General features: G+C 39.4%; 1 protein-coding gene across 1 annotated transcript in view; it reads left to right on the top strand.

Annotated features, from left to right (window-relative positions):
* Positions 1 to 12,770, top strand: part of ZPLD1 (zona pellucida like domain containing 1) — a 481,064-nt gene that overhangs the window by 235,804 nt on the left and 232,490 nt on the right. Inside the window, exon 7 of the mRNA XM_004272088.3 lies at positions 1,741 to 1,851. The gene's annotated coding sequence lies outside the window, so the exon portion shown is untranslated. The remainder of the gene's footprint in view (positions 1 to 1,740; positions 1,852 to 12,770) is intronic.

The following is a 12,770-nucleotide window of genomic DNA, read 5'->3' as shown; positions in this document are numbered from 1 at the left end:
CCTGTGCTATGCGGCTGCTTCCCACTAGCTATCTTATGTTTGGTAGTGTATATATGTCCATGCCACTCTCTCGCTCGTCACAGCTTACCCTTCCCCCTCCCCATATCCTCAAGTCCATTCTCTAGTAGGTCTGTGTCTTTATTCCTGTCTCACCCCTAGGTTCTTCATGACATTTTTTTTTTCTGTAAAGTCCATATATATGTGTTAGCATACGGTATTGCCTTTCTCTTTCTGACTTACTTCACTCTGTATGACAGACTCTAGGTCCATCCACCTCATTACAAATAGCTCAATTTCGTTTCTTTTTATGGCTGAGTAATATTCCATTGTATATATGTGCCACATCTTCTTTATCCATTCATCCGATGATGGACACTTAGGTTGTTTCCATCTCCGGGCTATTGTAAATAGAGCTGCAATGAACATTTTGGTACATGACTCTTTTTGAATTATGGTTTTCTCAGGGTATATGCCCAGTAGTGGGATTGCTGGGTCATATGGTAGTTCTATTTGTAGTTTTTTAAGGAACCTCCATACTGTTCTCCATAGTGGCTGTACCAATTCACATTCCCACCAGCAGTGCAAGAGTGTTCCCTTTTCTCCACACCCTCTCCAGCATTTATTGTTTGTAGATTTTTTGATGATGGCCATTCTGACTGGTGTGAGATGATATCTCATTGTAGTTTTGATTTGCATTTCTCTAATGATTAATGATGTTGAGCATCCTTTCATGTGTTTGTTGGCAGTCTGTATCCCTTCTTTGGAGAAATGTCTGTTTAGGTCTTCTGCCCATTTTTGGATTGGGTTTTTTGTTTTTTTGTTATTGAGCTTCATGAGCTGCTTATAAATTTTGGAGATTAATCCTTTGTCAGTTGCTTCATTTGCAAATATCTTCTCCCATTCTGAGGCTTGTCTTTTGGTCTTATTTATGGTTTCCTTTGCTGTGCAAAAGCTTTGAAGTTTCATTAGGTCCCATTTGTTTATTTTTGTTTTTATTTCCATTTCTCTAGGAGGTGGGTCAAAAAGGATCTTGCTGTGATTTATGTCATAGAGTGTTCTGCCTATGTTTTCCTCTAAGAGTTTTATAGTGTCTGGCCTTACATTTATCTTGACCTTATTTCTTAAAAGTCTCTCAAATTAAAGTCTCCTTGCCTTTATTCATATTTCTATGATATAGTTCAGGTTTTCTTTCTTCATCTTCTAGGTTAATAGGAGACTGCTAACTTTCCTCTTTGCTTTCAGTCTCAATACCCCAGTCCATTTTCCTCACTGTCACCAGAGTGATCATTCTAAAGGACACATAACCATATCACACCATTTGTTTAAACTCATTCATGGTCTCTTGTACAGCATTTTATCACTCTCTTAGAGTCTAATATCTGCACTTTCACAGCTGGCTTGGGGCATATATAGTCGTACACACGTTGATCTCCCCACACTGAGTTGTGTACTTGTTGAGGCCAGGGATAGTGTCTTATTCACTTTTGTATTTTCTGAGTCTAGCACCGTATCTTTCTCATACTAGGTTGTCAATAAATATAGATTTGTTATGGACTTAATTGCGTTCCCACAAAATTCATATGCTGAAGACCTAACCTCTAATATGACTGTATCTGGAGACAGGACATTTAAGGCGGTAATTAAGGGAGTCATATGGGTGGGGCCCTAATACAATGTGACTAGTATCCTTATAAGAACAGAAAGAGACACAGAAGTCTCTCTCTCTCCATGTACTCACAGATAGAAAAGGCCATGTGAGGACAGTGAGAAGCTGTTGTCTGCAAGTGAAGGAGTCTCACAAGAAACCAGCCCTGTTGGCAGCTTGATTGTGGACTTCCAGACTCCAGAACTGTGAGAAAATACATTTCTGTGGTTTAAGCCCCCAGTCCCCCAGTCTGTGGCATACTGTTAAGGCAGCCTGAGCTGACCAGTACAGGGTTGAACTGGGGAGACATGGTGCATTTTCTGTAGCAGCCACTGCCATGAAAGGTCACTGTCAATCCCTCTAGGGTACTTGGTGCTGCAGATCATCTCCAGCTTTGTGTGACAAAAACAGAGCAGCCGGAAAGTGAATCTTTGGCTGTGGACTAGAGACTGACTGATATTAACAATTTTTTCCCCAATAAGCAACCAAGAGAACATCCAGGTATTTTTAAACAAATGTACTCTATAAGGAGGGCTTTTAAAAATTTCTCCTGCAATCCTACTTTTCCTACACAAACTGCTGGGATGTGATGATGACCCAAGGGAAGGTGATGTTAGAGGAAAGAGCAAAAGAAGGATTGCTGGGAGTCTGAGAATGTGTCTGTATGTGTCAGGACCCACAGGGTTTTATAGGCTCACGAATCAAGCCTGTGGCATCCTGATTTTGATTTAAGATTATCCACTGGGGAGAAAATTTTGTGTTGAACTTTACTTAAACCTTCCTGAGCAAAGAGATCCTTTAGCTATGCACTGTGAGTTTCCCTACACAGCAGCACAGGACACTTGGGGGATGGATGTTTCACATAATTTACTGTGTGCTTCGACTGGACACACTTCACTGCTCTCTGCACAGCACAGCAGTATTTAGAAAGGTGCTGCTGGCAGTCTGGACTTCCGTTTTCTATTGGTTGCTGCTCCATATTTATTCTGGGAATTAAGATAGAAAGAAAATCAGAGAATTATGATGAAAAAAAATAAAGATAAGCTGACTCACAGACAGTGAATCCTCAAACCAAAAGTTAGTGGGAAATTTCAAAGCTGAGTCTTACTTTCACAGCTGCTGTAAGTTTTTAACTTCTGCTGTGTATTTCCTCATCTAATTTATTTCATCACCTTGGTCAAATTGTGCATGTGTGTTTGTGATGGAGCTGTCCTCTATAATGATGTTGGTGAGGTAATGCTATTATGAGAATAATTCTTATTTAGATTTGCATTGTGTATAATTTTCAGAGTGCTTTCCCATCTTCTATTTGATTTGATTTACACATTGGCTATAACAGGTTTCAAGTTAATGCAAGGTCAGGAATTGTTTTATATCATTCACCTTCTACTGTTACACAGCCCGGCACTTTTCACATTTATTCACCAATGATTCATTCAATGGTTATGGTAGGATTTAGAGAAATAAAAGTTCTGGGCATTTTTCTGATAGAAGACCAAACATATTCCAAAGATAACGTTTTTATAAACATCTGACCTGAAGGGAACTCAGATAACTAAGAAAGCACATGGTTAATACTGGTTCTTTTGTTTCATGATTTTATCTGTTTAATTTTGCTTTAAACTTTGTCTTTGGTTGAGTTTAATCTCTCTTAGAACAACTGAATGTTATCCATAAGACTCAGGTAACACAAGGATGTTTGATCTCTTGTCAATTAGAAATTCTCAGAAAATTAGGACCTATGTAATTATTTCATGTGATGTATAATTGGGAAATATGGACAAAAAGAAAAATTAGCAAACGGAATCCAACAACACATTAAAAGGATCATACACCATGATCAAGTGGGATTTATCCCAGGGATGCATGGATTCTTCAAATATACGCAAATCAATCTATGTGATACACCATATTAACAAATTGAAGAATAAAAACCATATGATCATCTCAATAGATGCAGGAAAAGCTTTTGACAAAATTCAACACCGATTTATGAAAAAAAACTCTCCAGAAAGTGGGCATAGAGGGAACCTACCTCAACATAATAAAGGCCATATACGACAAACCCACAGCAAACGTCATTCTCAATGGTGAAAAACTGAAAGCATTTCCTCTAAGATCAGGAACAAGACAAGGATGTCCACTCTCATCACTATTATTCAACATAGTTTTGGAAGTCCTAGCCAAGGCAATCAGAGAAGAAAAGAAATAAAAGGAATACAAATTGGAAAAGAAGAAGTAAAACTGTCACCGTTTGCAGATGACATGATACTATACATAGAGAATCCTAAAGATGCTACCAGAAAACTACTAGAGCTAATCAATGAATTTGGTAAAGTTGCAGGATACAAAATTAATGCACAGAATCTCTTGCATTCCTATACACTAATGAAGAAAAATCTGAAAGAGAAATTAAGGAAACACTCCCATTTACCATTGCAACAAAAAGAATAAAATAGCTAGGAATAAACCTACCTAGGGAGACAAAAGCCCTGTACACAGAAAACTATAAGACACTGATGAAAGAAATTAAAGATGATACAAATAGATGGAGAGATACACCATGTTCTTGGATTGGAAGAATCAACATTGTGAAAATGACTCTACTACCCAAAGCAATCTACAGATTCAATGCAATCCCTATCAAGTTACCAATGGCATTTTTTATGGAACTAGAACAAAAAATCTTAAAATTTGTATGGAGACACAAAAGACCCCGAATAGCCAAAGCAATCTTGAGGGAAAAAAACGGAGCTGGAGGAATCAGACTCCCTGAGTTCAGACTATATTATAAAGCTACAGTAATCAAGACAATATGGTACTGGCACAAAAACAGAAACATAGATCAATGGAACAAGATAGAAAACCCAGAGATAAACCCACGCACCTATGGTCAACTAATCTATGACAAAGGATATACAATGGAGAAAAGACAGTCTCTTCAATAAGTGGTGCTAGGAATATACAATGGAGAAAAGACAGTCTCTTCAATAAGTGGTGCTGGGAAAACTGGACAGCTACATGTAAAAGAATGAAATTAGAACACTCCCTAACACCATACACAAAAATAAACTCAAAATAGATTAGAGACCTAAATAGATTAGAGACTGGACACTATAAAACTCTTAGAGGAAAACATAGGAAGACCACTCTTTGACATAAATCACAGCAAGCTCTTTTTTGATCCACCTCCTAGAGTAATGGAAATAAAAACAAAAATAAACGGGACCTAATGAAACTTAAAAGCTTTTGCACAGCAAAGGAAACTATAAATAAGACGAAAAGACAACCTTCAGAATGGGAGAAAATATTTGCAAACGAATCAATGGACAAAGGATTAATCTCCAAAATATATAAACAGCTCATGCAGCTCAATATTAAAAAAACAAACAACCCAATCCAAAAATGGGCAGAAGATCTAAATAGACATTTCTCCAAAGAAGACATACAGATGGCCAAGAAGCACATGAGAAGCTGCTCAACATCACTAATATTAGAGAAATGCAAATCAAAACTACAATGAGGTATCACCTCAGACCAGTTAGAATGGGCATCATCAGAAAATCTAGAAACAACAAATGCTGGAGAGGGTGTGGAGAAAGGGAACCCTCTTGTACTGTTGGTGGGAATGCAAATTGATACAGCCACTATGGAGAACAGTATGGAGGTTCCTTAAAAAACTAAAAATAGAATTACCATATGATCCGGCAATCCCACTACTGGGCATATGTCCAGAGAAAAACATAATTCAAAAAGACACATGCACCCCAATGTGCATTGCAGCACTATTTACAATAGCCAGGTCATGGAAGCAACCTAAATGCCCATCGACAGATGAATGGATAAAGAAGATGTGGCACATATATACAATGGAATATTACTCAGCCATAAAAAGGAATGAAATTGGGTCATTTGTTGAGACGTGGATGGATCTAGAGACTGTCATACAGAGTGAAGTAAGGCAGAAAGAGAAAAACAAATATCGTATATTAACGCATATATGTGGAACCTAGAAAAAATGGTACAGATGAACTGGTTTGCAGGGCAGAAATTGAGACACAGATGTAGAGAACAAACGTAGGGACACCGAGGGGGGAAAGTGGCAGGGGGGTGGGGGTTGGGGTGTGCTGATTTGGGCGACTGGGATTGACATGTATACACTGATGTGTATAAAATTGATTACTAATAAGAACCTGCTTTATAAATAAATAAAATAAATATTTAAAAAAAACAAAAATAAGCATTAAATACTTTTTGTGGTTCACTGAATTGCAATGAATGATGGTGATGCAATCACTTTCTTTATGTAATTCCATCTTATTTACTGCTATTTGGTTGAAATTTAACCTAAATTGAAAACTGTTCTGTTAGATAGGCTTTTACAGAGGACACCATCATCATAACTTAGCTCATCCTTGAAAGTGCAAAGTAATTTATTTTTCCATAATTTTACATATTATCTACAAGAGGAAAAGTATGGGAAAAATGCAAAAGTATACTATGAATTAGTTTACTATTGACTGTTAAAATAATATTTTATATTCTAAAGCTTGTGACTCACACTGAAACAAGGAAGTAAAACAACCATTTTGGTTTATTTTATCAGCCATTAAATATATTTTGTTGCCCAGAATTTGGTTTAAAGCTAGTGGGAAAAAAAAAAAAACAACTATCATGAGATAATTAAGTTCTATAAATCAATTAAAAATGTGATAATATCATTAGTAGGAACATGTCTATGGTGTTATAGCAATTTATGAGCTCTTCTGTAATCTGTACTTCCTGTCTCCATTAACAATGCCTACATGTATTACAAAAATATTTGACGAGAAGAGGGAAAAAAATGTCATTGTTTTTACTGCCGTTTGACCTTCCTGCTCAATTACACCTCAAGTCCAATGAGACCATGAAAGAAGCTAAAAATAGCTTGGTTTGAGTAGGAGGCATCCTTAAAGGTGTGTGGATCTCAAACCAAAACAAAGGAAAAGGGTAAGATTGCTTCTACCAGGCGGTGGCCACCAGGTGGCAGTACACCGCAAGGAACGGGCGCGGGGGAAGATGGCTCTTTTGGACCCTAGCTGCCAGAACACTATCTGCTCTAAGCCAGAGACAGGGATGAAGATCTGAAAGTGTTCAAATATGTCAAATCTGGCAGAAAACCTTGGAAAGACAACCTCTTGCCAGCTGCAAATGGTTGATTGCTGGGATTGAATCTTGCATGATTTTGAATGGAACATTGATTAGATTGCAGATCTCCTGAAGGCAGGGCCGCCCTCCTCAGAACCCAGCTGCAGCCCAGCAGGTGCTTGTGGCACAATGTGGGGCTCTTTGGGGGCCTCAACTTCCTTTCTTCTTAATCCGTACTCTCTCCTGAGGTGATGTCATTGACTCTGCAGGTTTCAATCTCACCTACACCCCTGATGGTGACCCCAGATTTAACTGCTGCCCACTCAAACACCTCCCTTTTACTATGTTTCGCAGACATTGTTGATTCCACTGGTTCCTAACTTCTCTTTAATGCCTCGTTCTTTGCAACCCACTCCTTTTACAGTGTTTGCCAGTTTACCACTTAACCAATTCCTAAACCCAGAAATCTGGGGTCATTTTAAAACTCCTTTCTCTTCCTCACTCTTGATATCCATTCAGTGTTAGGGCCTGTTGATTTTCTCTACCTCCAAGTGCTTCACTACTCTGCCCACTTTTACTGCGCCTTCATCCCAGCCCATGATCCTGTGCAGGACTTCTGAAATAATCCCTGTGAATCCATTTTTGCTCCCTTCCTATCTGTTCTCTGCAGCCAGAGTGACCTCCACGTTTGCTTTTCTCCTCACCTCTGCCACTCTGTGCTCCATCTCTAGGAGCCAGTCACACTGACTCTCTTACAGCTTTTTCTTTGTTTTTCCAACTTCAAAGCCTTGGGCCATGGCTTTACCACTGTTTGGAATGCTATTCCTCTCCTCTTTCTCTAAGTAGCATCTTATTTTTCAAACCTCGCCTCAAACATCACTTGCTCAGGAGGCTTTTCCTAACCCAGAAGACTAGGTAAGGCCTTCCTTTTAGATTGTTTGCTGCTTCCCCTGTGTGGTCTGTGTCACAGTTGTAATTGCTCGTTCACTGTTTTCTGCTAGACTATCAGTGCTGTGAGGAAAGAGACCACAACTGTCTTATCCATCACTGTATCTTCTGTGCCTAGCACAGTGCTGGGATAGAGATGTCATTCGATGTATATTCTATGACCTCATGGATGGAAATATTTGGGAGAATTAATGAGTTAACAGACATAATTCTTTTTTAATGGTGGCCATTTTGGTAGAGTATTTTGGGTGTGTAGGGATGGTGTGGGCATTCTTCAAGAGTCTACTGTAAAGGGAGGATGTGGGGCATGGTTAGAAAACTCAAACTATATTTCTCCTGGAGTGATCTTCCTACAGTGGTCAGGGAAGTCTCACTAGTTCCTAATCCTGGGGTTGGGGAGTGGAAAGGAAAGAAAGAGAGTCTTGAGAGTGAATGTGTGGTTGGCTCACAATTTTACCTTACTAGGCTTAACGTCGTTTGTGTTAAGAATAGTAATATGATAAAGAAAGGCCCTTTGCCTCTTTTCCTGCAAGAATTTAGGGGAGGAACATACTTTATTTGGACAGTCTGGAGGAGCACCTTCTAATAGAACTGTCTGTGATAGTGGAAATAGTTTATATCTGTATATCTACTATGGTAGCCAGTACTCATATGTGACTTTTGAACACTTGAAATGTAGTAAATATAAATTAGGAACTGAATTTTTATTCTGTTTAAATGAATTTATATTTAAATGTAAACAACTAATTTATATTTAAAAAATTTTTAAAGATTTTTTTGGGATGTGGACCATTTTTAAAGTCTTTATTGAATTTGTTACAATATTGCTTCTGTTTTTTTTTTTTTTTTTTTTTTGCGGTACGCGGGCCTCTCACTGCTGTGGCCTCTCCCGTTGCAGAGCACAGGCTCCGGACGCGCAGCTCAGCAGCCATGGCTCACGGGCCCAGCCGCTCCGCGGCATGTGGGATCCTCCCGGACCAGGGCACGAACCCGTGTCCTCTGCATCGGCAGGCGGACTCTCAACCACTGCACCACCAGGGAAGCCCTGCTTCTGTTTTATGTTTTGGTTTTTTTGGCCTTGAGGCATGTGGGATCTTACCTCCCACACCAGGGATCGAACCCACATCCCCTGTATTGGAAGGTGAAGTCTTAACCACTGGACCGCCAGGGAAGTCCCTATATTTAAATTTAAATATGGCTAATGACGGCTGTGCTGGACTGCATTAGGTAGGTCGAGAGCACATGGGTTGTGCTGAGATGAAGATGGCTGAGTGCATCGAATGTTTCACAGTGCAGTGCCTTGCATTACAAAGAAGCTGAGTTATAGATTTGACATGCCTTTATTTATACTGATGCTCCCTTTCTAATAAGCATGTAAAATCATCTCTTTCCGAAGAAAAAGTAAGTTGCGGATGTTTTCTCAATAGGAAAATGTAAGGGGCTATTTTATAAGCCTGGCTTCCTCTCATTCTTAGGTTGTGCTACCATCATCACATAATTCAGTGTAATGGCTGTCATTTCCCATCAGATAAAAAGAGATGCCTCAAACCTATTCTGGAAGTCACTTTCAGAGAGCACTTGGTTGGGATATCGTCCTGCCTCCTGGGATACCAAATAGTAAGTCTTTGGAACAAAGCAGCAGCTATTCTCCTTCTAGGATCTCAGTGTCTTGTTAGTTTTGATAAAAAACCACTTGATGCTTTTATGGCATGTTTCATGACATCAAACCACTTTACAAAATTGAATTCATGTTTCTAACACTTGTTCAAGTTCACTCAGTTGGTTAGAACCGTACTTGCTTAATCCTTCTCACGCAGAGAGTACATGAAAAGTACATAACCTTTTCTTATGCGTGCGTAGTACACACAAGAAATTCAAGCCTGTGTTTATGTGGTACACCAGGGTAAATGGACAGGCTGCACATGACTGGAGGTGGCTGGCCCAGTGACTTTGAAGAATCCAGGCTCTACCCACCTCTGATGAGAGCTGAGGAAGCTGCTGACTCAACACAACTATCAGGCGTTTGTTGCACTGGAATTGGGAAGCTCTGTTGACTTGGTGCTCGTGAGGTCTAGGACAATGCTTCCTAAAATTGAATGTGCATGTGAGACACCTGGACATCACATTGAAATGCAGATTCTGATTCAGTAGTTCTGCAACTGGGCCTGAGATCCTGCATTGCTAACAAGCTCCCAAGAGATGCTAATACCGCTGGTCCACTGACTGCACTTTGAGTTGTTAGGTGCTAGGGCACAAATATGATTTACACTTTGGTTAGTTTTGCATTGAAAAGTCTTCCTCCATCACTACAAAACTTATTCTTATGTTCTGCCAATTGTGATATTTTGCTATCACCTCAGGTAAGAGCGGATAAAAACATTGATTCAAGCTCTTTTCTGGGGCTAGAAAATTAGCTCAATACACACTGATAGGTAGTTGGTGGTCATGTGTTTACCGTATCAGCTGGAAAACTGTACACAGGTTAGAGTAGCATGCTCAGAAGCAGGCAAACACAGGATTCATTAATATTCATTAATATTTCTAAGTCAGTTCACTTTTAAGCCTAAATAAATTATCTTTTAAAGAGAGGAAAAGGCCACCTCTGATGATGAAGGTGGAGCAACTCTGGACCAGGAATTAGGAGACCTGCATTCTGGATCTAATCCTCCTGTGACTGGCTGACTTACCATAGGGATTTCATCTTTCAAACATGATCCATGCTGACTGTGGAAGAGCAAACTCTTTTACTTTTCTTCTTAACACAGGTATTTGTAATGTCATGCAAGTGTGTGAAGAGCTGCCAGCTACTTAATAGCAGCCTGCTGGGCTATAATCAGAGGAGAGGGACTACTTTGTATAAAAAAGAATCGATTTAAAAATAACAGTAACACTAGGTTTGTGCTTCAGGGTTTTGTAGTTTCACTTACTTAAATTCCAATCTGTTAATTCCATGAGCGTAAGGGCAGTTGGCCTAGTCCCATGTACAAAGTTGGTACTTTACAAATTCTTGGTAATAGTGATAATGATGATAGAATGTATTCTGTGTCTGTAGCCTAGAGCTGGGCACACAGTAGGTGTACAATGAACAGTAGTCAACAGAAAGAATGGATCAGATGAATGGTGGCTGTGGAGCCCCTGCAGATTCCCCTTCTCTTTCAGAGCTGAGCTCCATCAGCAGGGAAGTTGCTTCATCTCCCCCTGTGATCTTACAACATTCTTACAGCAATGTGTTCATCCTCCAGGCTTTCTCTTCTTCTCCACCTCTCAGCACTTGTAAATTTACTAAAATGCTCCCTTGAGTTTTATGTGCTGGTGAGAAAGGTCTGTGTCCTTACAACCACATTCACGTGACAAATAAGCCTGGATTACTCTGGAATGTCAGGCTTTTCTTCAGCTCTCAGTAGGATCAGTAAAATTATGACCTAAAACCATAACTTTCCAGTTAATAGTACTCTCTTTATTGCTTATACAATAAAACAAACCAGAGAAAATCAAGGTGCAGCCATGCATTTGCACAGATAACTGTGAACATTTGAGTCAGCGCACACTTGTGGACATTTAAACAAAGAGAAGTAGGAACAGAGATGATCAATGAGGCATAAGTGTGAGCTGTCCAGAGGCTCTATAATCTCAGATTTAAAAATACATTTTAGGTAGTTCTGAAGAGAAATTTCACTCTCTAGTTTTCTCTCTCTTCCTATCCCCCTCCCCTTAAATAAGAGAAGATGATTATTTTGGTAACTGATATAACTAAATTAATTAAAACATTTTTTTGTTTTAGCAGCTAAAATAGTGCTACATTTCTCCTTTTCTATTTGTTTCCACATTGATGAAACCTTGTTACAGTTGACATTAGGATGCTCTAGATTGGAAGTAGCTGCTAGATTCTAGTCAATAACATTCTCTGACAAATTCCTCAGATAATACAAAGCCAATTAATCCTAGCCTGATTAGCTTTTGACAGAAGTTTTCTTATAAAGATAACACAGCTTAAATTTATACAGCTCCTTCCCTTAAGGAATTCAGACTGATCCTCCCTTTTCTTACTAAATAATTCAGTTGCATTATCATTTCTTAAAACCTGCTCCTTCGCCTGCCTTTCCTAGCTCAGTTTACAGCTATGTGTCAACTAGGGCAACTGCGTCAGAAACTCTGGAGCTGGGCTGGTTGTGTGTTTTAACAAGAACCACAGGGAATTCTGATACCTGCTGTGTTCTGACGTTTGAGAAGCATGCTTTGCACCATCACTACCTACTAGATTGCCTAAGCAGAAGCATGGAAGGAATTCTTTCTAATTCCTTTCCCTTATGTCCCACATTAAATTCATTTGCTCACATCTCAGACATGGCTCTCAAAAATCCCTTGTTTCCATCTATTTCCACATTGACTGCCTTAAGTCAAATCTTCCTAATTTTTCTCCTGGTCCATAGCAGTGACCTCCAATCAGGCACCTCTGCTTCCTTTCTCATCCTTCCTGTCCAATCTCCATACTGCGACTAGAGTAACTGTAAAACATGTGGGGTGGCGCCCCTCATGGCAAGTCCCTTAGGGCACTGTGGGTCCATGCTTGTGGGCATAAAGATCCCTTTTCCACTGACTCTTCCTAACCTTGCCAGTCTCCTTTTGATATCCCCTCAGTCCTTCCCTTCACTTGTATCCCAGGTTCTAATCACTATGGGCCACTTCAGATTTCTCAAACACAATGAGTTCTTTTATTTGTCATGCATTTTCATGTTGTTCGTTCTGCCTCACTTTTTAAAAAAGTCTACTTGACATACTCCTAATGACTCTTCAAGATCCATTTCACAGGTCACCTTCTTCCTGGGACTTTATATCACTCCCTCCCTTTCCATTTTTCTCAGCATAATTAATTCCTTCTTATCTGTATTCCCAAGGGACCGTGTACATGGTTCTATTATAACACTTATCATGGAATTTATGAATGTATGTGTCTGCTGTCTTCAAGAGTTTAAAATCTCTGAGAGTAAGGATCAGTTTTATTCATCTTTGCATATCCTGTTCTTGGCACTTAATAAAATATAATTGTGTG

Source organism: Orcinus orca, chromosome 5, assembly GCF_937001465.1.
Source record: "Orcinus orca chromosome 5, mOrcOrc1.1, whole genome shotgun sequence".
Classification (NCBI taxonomy): Eukaryota; Metazoa; Chordata; class Mammalia; order Artiodactyla; family Delphinidae; genus Orcinus; species Orcinus orca.
The sequence above is the reverse complement of the archived record's forward strand: the minus strand, read 5'-3'. Positions and strand labels throughout refer to the sequence as shown.